This window comes from Melitaea cinxia, chromosome 16 (genome assembly GCF_905220565.1).
Source record: "Melitaea cinxia chromosome 16, ilMelCinx1.1, whole genome shotgun sequence".
In the NCBI taxonomy this organism is placed as follows: domain Eukaryota; kingdom Metazoa; phylum Arthropoda; class Insecta; order Lepidoptera; family Nymphalidae; genus Melitaea; species Melitaea cinxia.
The window spans coordinates 4,981,782-4,992,334 of record NC_059409.1 but is presented as its reverse complement, the minus strand read 5'-3'; positions in this window follow the sequence as shown (position 1 = coordinate 4,992,334).

The following is a 10,553-nucleotide window of genomic DNA, read 5'->3' as shown; positions in this document are numbered from 1 at the left end:
TTTCATTTAGCTGTTAAAGATATGTATGTATATTTATTTATGATACACAAATACGTATGTTAATTATTAATTCAGTAACTGCATCGATATTCTTGTACTAAAATGTACATGAATCTGCGTGATTTTTTGATATTAGATTTTAGATTTAAATTTTCAACACTTCTATATATATTAGTAGATTACAAAATATATAGATAGAGCTGCGGAAATCGCTGCAGCTATAAAAGCATTACTAAACTAAAGAGCTTTTTGTTAATAACTTGAACGCACGATTTTGAATCGTCTCAAATTGTTATTATTACATTTGATAGACTTTTTCCTGAAGTGAAGCTGACTCGTAGGCGTTATGATAACAGGTCTTTTAATTATTGAAAAAAGAGGCGAGTAAAATCGCCTGCGACATCTAGTATACACATAAAAAAGAACAGACCATGACAAATACAATTTAAGAGCTACGTAAAGCGAACATAAACGTAAATCCCTTTCGCATTGAATGGAAGGGCTGTAATAGAAAATTATCTGTAATCAAACTGGATCTCGAAGAGGCCAATGAGCCGAGTTATTTGCGCCGCAAAAAGAAGGAAGTGTAAAATTTTTATATCCTTAATAAAATGAGCGATCGGTCACGGTTTTTAAAAATAGCTCCGTCGGCAAATCAGGAGATATGAGATTTTAGACGTTTTGCGAGAAGTTTGATTGATTGTCGTGGTTTTATAACCTACGTTGAAATCTTTTTGATAACTAGAATTGAACATCTTTGAAAATGTTAGTTGATGATTTAGCAAATGTAAAAATCTTTAATAAAAAAAAACAGTATTTCAGATTTTTGTTTTTATGCAAAATGATGATGTATTGTTATTTTCGATGGGCTCTATAGGTTTCTAAAATTGGATACCGAGTTTTTTTTAAATATGATACAAAAAAACTGGTAAGCTGTGTTACAATTATTTAAAATATGAATATCATTTCTGTTCAAAATTTATCATGAAACCGTGACAAGAAATATGTAAGGTAAATAAATAAACATAAACCTTAGTGCTTGAGCTAATACTTTAATGTTTTTTAATCTTTAATTGTGTATAATGCTTAAATAATGTATTCAAATATAAAAGGCTTAGGAAATTATTGCATTTCCAATGTTTAATCAACTGTACCATAAATCTATCCCTTCTTACAAAATACATTGCATTACACAATTTATCAAAGATTATAAATCTCGAACTACTCGACTAGTTAAACAAACTTCAATACACACGCCTAAATTAACTGGTACAAATCATGCGCAAACATCGTACATTCACCGACATCTACCGGATTTGTTTGCTTCCATTAACACTTGAGGTGATTTACGCTGCCGAGCGTCAACGTGCTTTCCTCTAATCTCGTCTGTTTGAACTACTCAACTGTCACTTATTACCTGTCAACGTTGCATGCTCCTAGGATTCAAATTCAATTATTGTATGTTTATATTTTGCGAGGATGCTATGGCCTAAGCAACCGGCTGTTGCGCTTCACAACTCGTAACAAATATTTGTCAATATATGAAACGTGTATGCCACTTAATAAGTGTTTACGTCGCCATTATCAACTATCAACGCTCTTACTAATTGAGACTAACCCTGATGGTCATTTTCAATCTTCTGATATTTCATTTACGTTGCAGACGCTATGGTCACTGATTGATAATTTTGATGGAAACACAAATATTTCTCGAGGTTCGGACGTTTGATTTTATATTGTTTATCCTGACCCTCAATTCAAGATTTTCGTCCCACTGAGGGTCGTTCTGTGTGGCTACGACAATGTAAAATTTAGTCATCCCCTCTCTTCCCGTGGGGGTCATAAGAGGCGACTAAGGGATAACAAAGTTCCACTACCACCTTGGAACTATTGAAACCGACTGATAGCGGGTAACCATCCTACAGCTGGCGGAAAATGGGTAGCAGCGTCTTCGGTGCAATAAAAACATTAAACGATTAACCGGTCACTAACCTGCCTGCCCAGAGTGGTAATATGGGTAAAACCCTCATGAGTTCTCGGCAGAAGCTTCGTTCCCGGTAGCCCCACTATTCCCGGCTAAGAGTGAAGTGTGTAGGCTGGATGAGGATTGTGGAAAACCGGGATCTCTGGCGCGAACGTGGGGAGGCCTATGTCCAACAGTAGACTGCAATAGGCTGAACTAACTGAGGATATTTGATTATCAAGCGTGTATTTATTTTATTTATTTGAGACCTCGAGATATCCGGTCAAGTTAATTTAACTTCGGTTTCTATTTGTTCTGTTTATGTGGTCTGTATTGCAGAGAGACACACCGTCCTATTTCATTGCTAATGGCTTAATAAACCCCTGGGGTTGTTCACCCTCTTTACGGGAGTTTTAATGCACACGATATACGATAAACGTTTATATCGTTCGCCATTTGTCCCAAAGCGTCCGCCTCCAACTTTCTCCCTATTGTTAATACACCCATTTGTTATTGTCAGGTTAAAGCTATTTTTTACAACCGCAGTTGCGTAGTTCTACTTAATTAATTTTATATAATAATGTAATTATCTTACCGTTTACAGTTATTATCTCTGCATGAACTCTTTTTATATTTAACTGAGTTTAATTTTACGCTATATTAAAACGTGAAATGGTACGTAAAAGGTAAGAAATCATACTAGAAAAGACTACCATAAACTGAATATTCATACAACGAAATTTTAAAAGAAATTTAATAAAACCTCCTTTCATGTTCTATCTTTTTTCGTTTCAGTACGAATTTATCCTACATGTGAGCTCGTATGAAAACTTTATCTTTGATGTGTGAAAAATAAAAAAGTACGATAAGTGTCTAGGAGCGAGTGCGAACAGTTTCACAGACGATTCTCCCAACAGTGCCATAAGCGCGTAATCTCCAAGGAGCGATTCGCTGCTCCTCCCATAAAAGCCATAACATAAAAAATATGTTCCGACATTCGCATAACACGGAAACTGCAATACGCGAAGTTTGCTAGCATTGAAACGTGTATTCTATTTTTATGAACTTTTGATGACAAAGAATTTCACATATTTTTATTATTGTTGCATATTTTATACAATGGTTATAAAAAATATTTAACAGTTAAATTTTTGATATTTATTATCTTTTTGTGAATATAAACAATTGATGCTATTTTTTATATTCAAACAAAAGAAAAGTTTTTGAGAAGAATTCATAACTTTACCTTCAAACAGAGCTCTCGGTAAAATCATAGATAACATTTTATTTTAAATTAAACAGATAATTTCTTTTTGGATTGTTCCCTTTCACGTTTTAATTAAAAACTCGTAGAATCTTCGAGAACTTCTTTCAGCACTTACCTGAAAAAGAAAGAATAATTTTAATTATAATATGATAAAAAGATTCAAAAGTTTAAAATTAAGTCAAAATTGGTTTTCAAAGTGATTACATAGTCTTTCAGACTATGTTAAGCTATTAAAAACTATTGAAAAGAATTTCATTATATATGACAATGTTTATCTAAAATAATTAAAATGGAACATTTATTAACAAAAACAAAGTACGAGTATGTGTTTTAGAATTAAACATTAACACATCTGAGATGATCTGGGATGAAGCCGGGGCTAGGAAAACTCATTTTTACTATTTTTCTCATCATTCCAGCCTATTGCAGTCCACTGCTGGACATAGGCCTCCACAAGTTCGCGCCAAAAATGCATGGGTTGGTGACCGCAGGGCTGGCTTTGTCGCACCGAAGACGCTGCTGCCCGTCTTCGGCCTGTGTGTTTCTAAGCCAGCGGTTAGATGGTTATCCCGCCATCGGTCGGCTTCTTAAGTTCCAAGGTGGTAGTGGAACCATGGAATCCCTTAGTCGCCTCTTACGACACCCACGGGAAGAGAGGGGGTGGCTAAATTCTTTGGTGCCGTAGCCCACACAGCACTATTACTATTTACTGTTTTTCTAATTACGTATTATTGTTTATATATAATACAAGATGACCCCGCAAACATTGTTTTGCCGTATATGTTATTAACCCAATTAATTAAATTGATATATAAGATTACTTATTTATCCATTTAACCTAAGTCTCAGTCTAATATATAGACAGGTACTTACATAGAAACAACGTTAGAGATTTGTAAATCTAAAATGCACTAGCGAGTTATGATAGCAATAACAAACAATTGTCGGTGAAAATGACTTCATATTGTCAGTAGAAACGGACAGCAGTGTTTCCATTCATAATAGGATTCAGCTATGAAATATTTTACTTTGTGCAAACTTTAACAGGCGCTGAGAGCGGTGGAAATGAGTTCATAATACCGTTAAAATGCTAAGTTGGCCTAGGTTGCTTTTTGTTAAGTTAACATAAATGACATTGTTCACAGGACAAGTAGTAAGAAAATGACTATTAATTTTATTATACAAAAAACTTTGTGAATGTAATTTTTACAAGGATTGTTTGAGGTTACAAGTGTAATGTAATTTTCTTAATAAAAACATACTCTAGATTTCTACTTTAAAAAGAATGTGTTAAAATAATTCATTAAGTTACATTTGCGGTTTAGGTATTATAAAATGGCACGCTATTAACGGGCTATTAGCAATCTTAAATTATTTACGGACAATCTTATTACTCTCAAATCCCTATTTTAGATAGCGAAAATTAAAAAATTAACGTGATTTGTAATTTTACAGAGGGTAATTTGCTTAATTCTGGGAAAAGGCTATTTCCTCACGTTTATGAAGAAGTATCGGACCTCAATCAACTGTGATTGATTATGACGATTTTCGGACAGCGGAACATATTCGCTAAAAACGATTTTCATTTATCCTTCTTCAAATATTATAAATGGAGAGTTTTATCAGAATTGATTGATATATGGATAAATTGATGTTTGGTGCTATTTTACCTAAAAAACTACTTATGAAAAACTGTGTATAAAGCACTAAAGCCAGAGTTAACATGTAATACAAAAGCCACTAATGTAATGTAATAGAACCCAAAAATTCTCAAATATTCTGAAACCACACAAGCTTTTGAAAAAAAAGTTTATTTTCTTCTTTTTTGGCTATTTAAAATAAAAGCTTGTGTTTTAAAAGTTTTTAGTTTTAACTTATTTTAGAAATAAGGCCCCTTGTTATATATCGTTATCAACTTCAACTTTCGAGTACAATTGCAAACTATACATTTAAAATAATTACTTAAAATGTATAATATAAATTTCTTTTGTAGTCTTTTTTAGTATTTTTAACATTTTGTTAAGAAAATTATTCGAGTTGGCCGAGTTCATACTGCGTAGACATTTTCAGTTCCGAGGCCTGGCTCTAATGCTCACTGGGCTACGGCACACAAACTTACTTCAACACGGCCACAATAGCAAATAACAACAAAATAAATTTAATTTAAGATCTTTGTAAATCGTATATTCTGTAAATCTTAAATACCTTTGTTAAAATTAATTTCTTATGTTATTTCTCCGATGTCAATCAAAGCAAATGAAAAGTGGAGTAAGCCCCATATTATACTTATAGAATCTACAACTATCAACTCATTACATTAAATCCATTTTGTGTTACGTACTCCCGTAAAAGCAAGTATTTCTTTATATATTTTTTTTTTTTTACTAGATGCCACGTGCAGTTTATATGTATTTAGATATCTGGCTACACAATCTCTACTATGTGACGTAGCGTTGTTTTTAGCGAATGCTACTTGTGGCTAAAGTAGCTATTGACACTATAACCAATCAAATTTTCATATTAATTTCAGGATTTATCATATCACAATATTTTCCCCATAGTAACAATAAATAATTTGTATGTGCATATTTATTAATAACAACACAATACAAAACACAATGGCGTTCAAATGTTTATTGTAACTGGAACGGAAAACTATAAGGGATAAATAGCAACTCATTTTATGCCATATTTCTTTCCATTACCCCCATAAAGCCCGCTATTACCATAATGGCTATCATTGCCGTGTATTTACAGTAGCGGTAGCGTGTTTGTGCATAAGCGGGTAGAATTGTACCACTTGTAATTACAAGATAAAAGATACGTTGTGGGTAGCGTTTTTTTTTTTGACTGAAGTGTATTTTAAAATTCGAATTGAGAAGTTTTTTTTGTAACATAAAGATATTTATACATATACGTGTGTATGTTATTTATATGTACCTATATTTGCTTTAAACATGTAGGTACCTATATCAGGTCGGCTATTCTCTTAAACACAGATATTAAGTAGGTACCCTAGGAACAGACGATAGCGTGCGTATATTTATTTATTTATATTTAGTAATAACCTGCAAAAATTGTACAATTTAAATTAAATCTATTAAGGTGAAATGATCTTATAAAGTGCTGTGTGGCTACGGCACTAAAGAATTTAGCCATCCCCTCTCTTAACGTGGGTGTCGTAAGAGGCGACTAAGGGATAACAAGGTTCCACAACCACCTTGGAACTTAAGAAGCCGACCGATGGCGGGATAACCATCCAACTGCTGGCTTTGAAATACAGGCAGCAGCATCTTCGGTGCGACAAAGCCAGTACTGCGGTCACCAACCCGCCTGCCCAGCGTGGTGACTATGGGCAAAACACATGAGTTCACGTTATTTTTGGCGTAAACTTGTGGAGGCCTATGTCCAGCAGTGGACTGTATAGGCTGTAATGATTGATCTTATAATGAAAACTTTGTCAAGTAGATTGTATTTAATTAGTTGAAAAATTCAATGAAACAAAAAAAGCTAAAGGAGAATGAACTCGCAAAGTGATCTGTAAAATAAAATCAATTCAACAGTATGTATTTTATCTAAACTGTTATTAAGTTGTAAACTGTTTATTGAAAAATACAGCCTCTTGTAGTGTCAATACATTTTAAATCGTCTATCAAAACATGTTATATTTTTAACGTCAATGAACAAACATTTTAGAGAAATCAACAATAATGTATTCATATTACCAGCAATGGAAGATGAAAATCAAAATAAAGAAATTTACAACAAACATTGCTCTCATATACAACACATATACAATCGTGCATTCGACACACACGCAATAAAAAACATTAGCATAGACGGCGTCTCGGCTCATATTTTACGAACAACAGAACCCGCGTCGACTTATAGAGAAACATTGTACACAAATTTAGATCTAATACCTACACACGTAAGGACTATACTTGCAAACTTTTTATTTAGATATATAACATCATATAAAATTCCTTCCAGCTATGTTTCAGTCGTAGATATAAAGAACTCGATTGGTAACAAATTGTTTCATTATGAGCCTAATTACACTCACCGAAGGTTCAATTTACGTCGTGCTACAATTGATAGCTAGTATCGAAGTAAATTAAACCTTATTGCTTTTGTTTAAGGCTTCAATGTATACGTAAGTTTTTCCCTGAAGCAATTCCCTCGAGGCGTCTCACAAGGCTGTGTAGAAAGTTCGCTTCTGAAGGAGAACACTATTTTATTGGCATTAGATAAAGACACGCTACACTTTACTTAAATGGTGTTTTCTACATAAATAAGTTCACATTTAAACAAAATGAATGAAAATGAACTTTGTAGAGTATGGATCTACTTGATATTAAAAAAACTTATACTCAACCAATATAGCATTAGAATCGATAGGTTTATAATCATATAATCTTACACTTTTACAAATTGTTAACTATCATTAATTGTGCTCGGACTCTATAAGAAATCATGCAAAGTATTTATTAAAAGGGAATTAGGTAACCTAGTAATATCAAAGAACCTGAAAACCCAGCTTTTATTTTTCTGCTGCCATTTGCATCTTAAAAATTTAAAATAATAATTCATAAAACATTTTTCACTGCCTTTATCAACTGTATTTTAACAATACAACGATGATCATATATGTACGAGTATGTATATGAAATTGTAACAAAAAGTATGAAAAGATTCTCCCTACAAAAAAAAACTTATAAACTCCCTAAATGGTTTGTTCTCTTGGCCTGAAAATGCCTAAAGTTTGCCCAACTCCCCTTCGAGAAGTCAAAAAAGTCCTCGACCGTTTGTGGTGACTTCTAACGCCCCGTTTGACCTAAAAAGATATAACTGCGATAAAACAACCTTTTACAATTTCGTTATGGAAATCTCATTTTACCAAGAGTACTATGGTGTGCGTTAAAAAAAGTTAAAGTAACATTTAGTCTCTAAACCAATTTAAATTTGGATATATTAATATTTAAATAAATTTCATATTTTAATGACACTTTCCATTTTGTATGCATAAAAGACAAAGGGCTAAAAATTAATTAATTTTTTTGCTGTTAAAACCTTTTTTTTTTCTAAAACATTTTTCCTCTGACGTTCGTTTTTTTTTGTAAATACTGTATTTTTTTATTATCCCGTTCTTGTTACATCCAATTTCAAGAAAGTAATAAATCAATGTTTATGTTTTAAAAACACTACGTCGTTCATCGTAAAATATTTTCAAAACGAAGACATACATTTGATGAAATGCAAATAGAAGGCGCTGAGGCGGTTTATTTATCCCGTGCAGATGGCTCAGCTTCATTCGAAATCGACATGTCGAACAAAGATTTCAAAAGATATAGCCATATCCGACGACGATAAAATTATTTATCGTAAAATGGACTCCATGTCATTGGAATTGAGTACAAAATTCTTCACACGCAAGACTCTTTTGTAAATGATCGTGGCTCCTACGTGCTCATATTGTTCAGCTGACGTCGATGGACGTCAATTCAAGATACAAGGAAGGTAATAGGTCCCTTTTGATAGTGAGGGCCCTTTAATGTACACCTATGACATCACAGACAGTAGTTTTACTCAATAGAGTTGGATAAGTTGAATATTTTTGCATTTAGTTTCTATATTAGGTTAAGAATAAAACCCAAAAACAATGATATTTTGAAAGCCGTGATGACTTGGAAGTGGATTTATACAAAATTGATGCTTATTTAGTTATAGAAATAATTAAGACTCAGACAGACTAATTACTACGGCAAGGAGACCTTAGTATAAATTATGATATTTACTTTATTATTGCTTTGCTTAAAGAGAAGATTCTGCAATGAATAATTAGCATTTAGTCTTTGCGCAACTAAGATACCCGTCCAATTAGGGGACTAATGGCTCACTGGGCGCTCAGTGAACCGATTACGCTTTTCGAACTACCCACATGGATTATTACAGAAAGAGAAATTCAACGAGTTTCTTTTCTAAGTTTTTACTTTTATCAATATAGTCTGATCCTTACATACATTTCTCACGTAATATAATACACATTTTTGTTTATGTTATTACAAAACCAATTTTATTGTTGTTCCCTTTCCTTCTAGCTACCTTAATACTCAGACGAGGCAGGATGGCTTTATAAAGCAAGATTTTTTTATTATAAATTTTACCGTAACACGTTTATATGTTATGACAGATTACTATATATGTACTGATTATTGTAGCTACGTGATTGTTTCATAAAACCACGAATATATACTGACGAATACATAAAAATACTGTGAATACAAAGCTACATTTACTTCTTAGCTACCGGCTATCAACGGTTCCTCTACCAGCTAAAGACGTTATTATAGCAAATTATGTTCTAAAGACGAAACTTATTGATTTTACATCATATATTTCATATAATATATGATGTAATATTTAATAAATCGCATTTAGCTGTGATATTTTAAATATTTTTATTCTAATGAATTCACGCAAATGTTTGCCTATCAGGGCGTAAAAGGTCGATTGAGTACTTACCGGTCTGTAAACGACTAAATGCCACGCCCTTTTAGTAATAAGCGCTTATTATTATACTTATTTATTCGTAAATCATAATTTATTTATAATAAAATTATTTTATACTGACTGGCCCTTTAAGGCACTTATCAGCAATCCTGCTTACCGGTCGAAAGTTGTGACTTCGATTCCCGTCAAAGTCCTATAGTGTTATATTGTAAGTATAATATGACCACGTATGTTATACATATCAATTTATTTATATTTTTCAAATTATATATTTAATATAATTGTGTTTGCTCGCAAACAAAAAAAAAACCTACTTAAATTACATCGACAAGTAATACAACGTAAGTAGACGAAAAAATTAACAAACGCACTAGTCGTCACTACGATTTTCGAGGGTTTCCCTCGATTTCTCTGGGATTCCATCATTAGATCCTGGTTTCCTTATCATGGTACCACACTTAGGATATCTCCTTCCCAACAAAAAAGAACTATCAAAATCGGTTCATAAACGAAGAAGTTATCCGCGAACATGCATTAAAAATATATTAATTTAATGAGTAACCTTTTCCTTTTTATGAAGTCGGTTAAAAAAACACCACAGCCTTATACAGTCCACTGCTAGACATAGACCTTCACAAGTTCGCGTCAAAAATGGAGTGAACGCGTGTGTTTTGCCCATAGTCACCACGCTGGGCAGGCGGGTTGGTGAGCGCAGGGCTGGCTTTGTCGCACCGAAGACGCCGCTGCCCGTCTTCGGCCTGTGTATTTCAAAGCCAGCAGTTGGATGGTTATCTCGCCATCGGTCGGCTT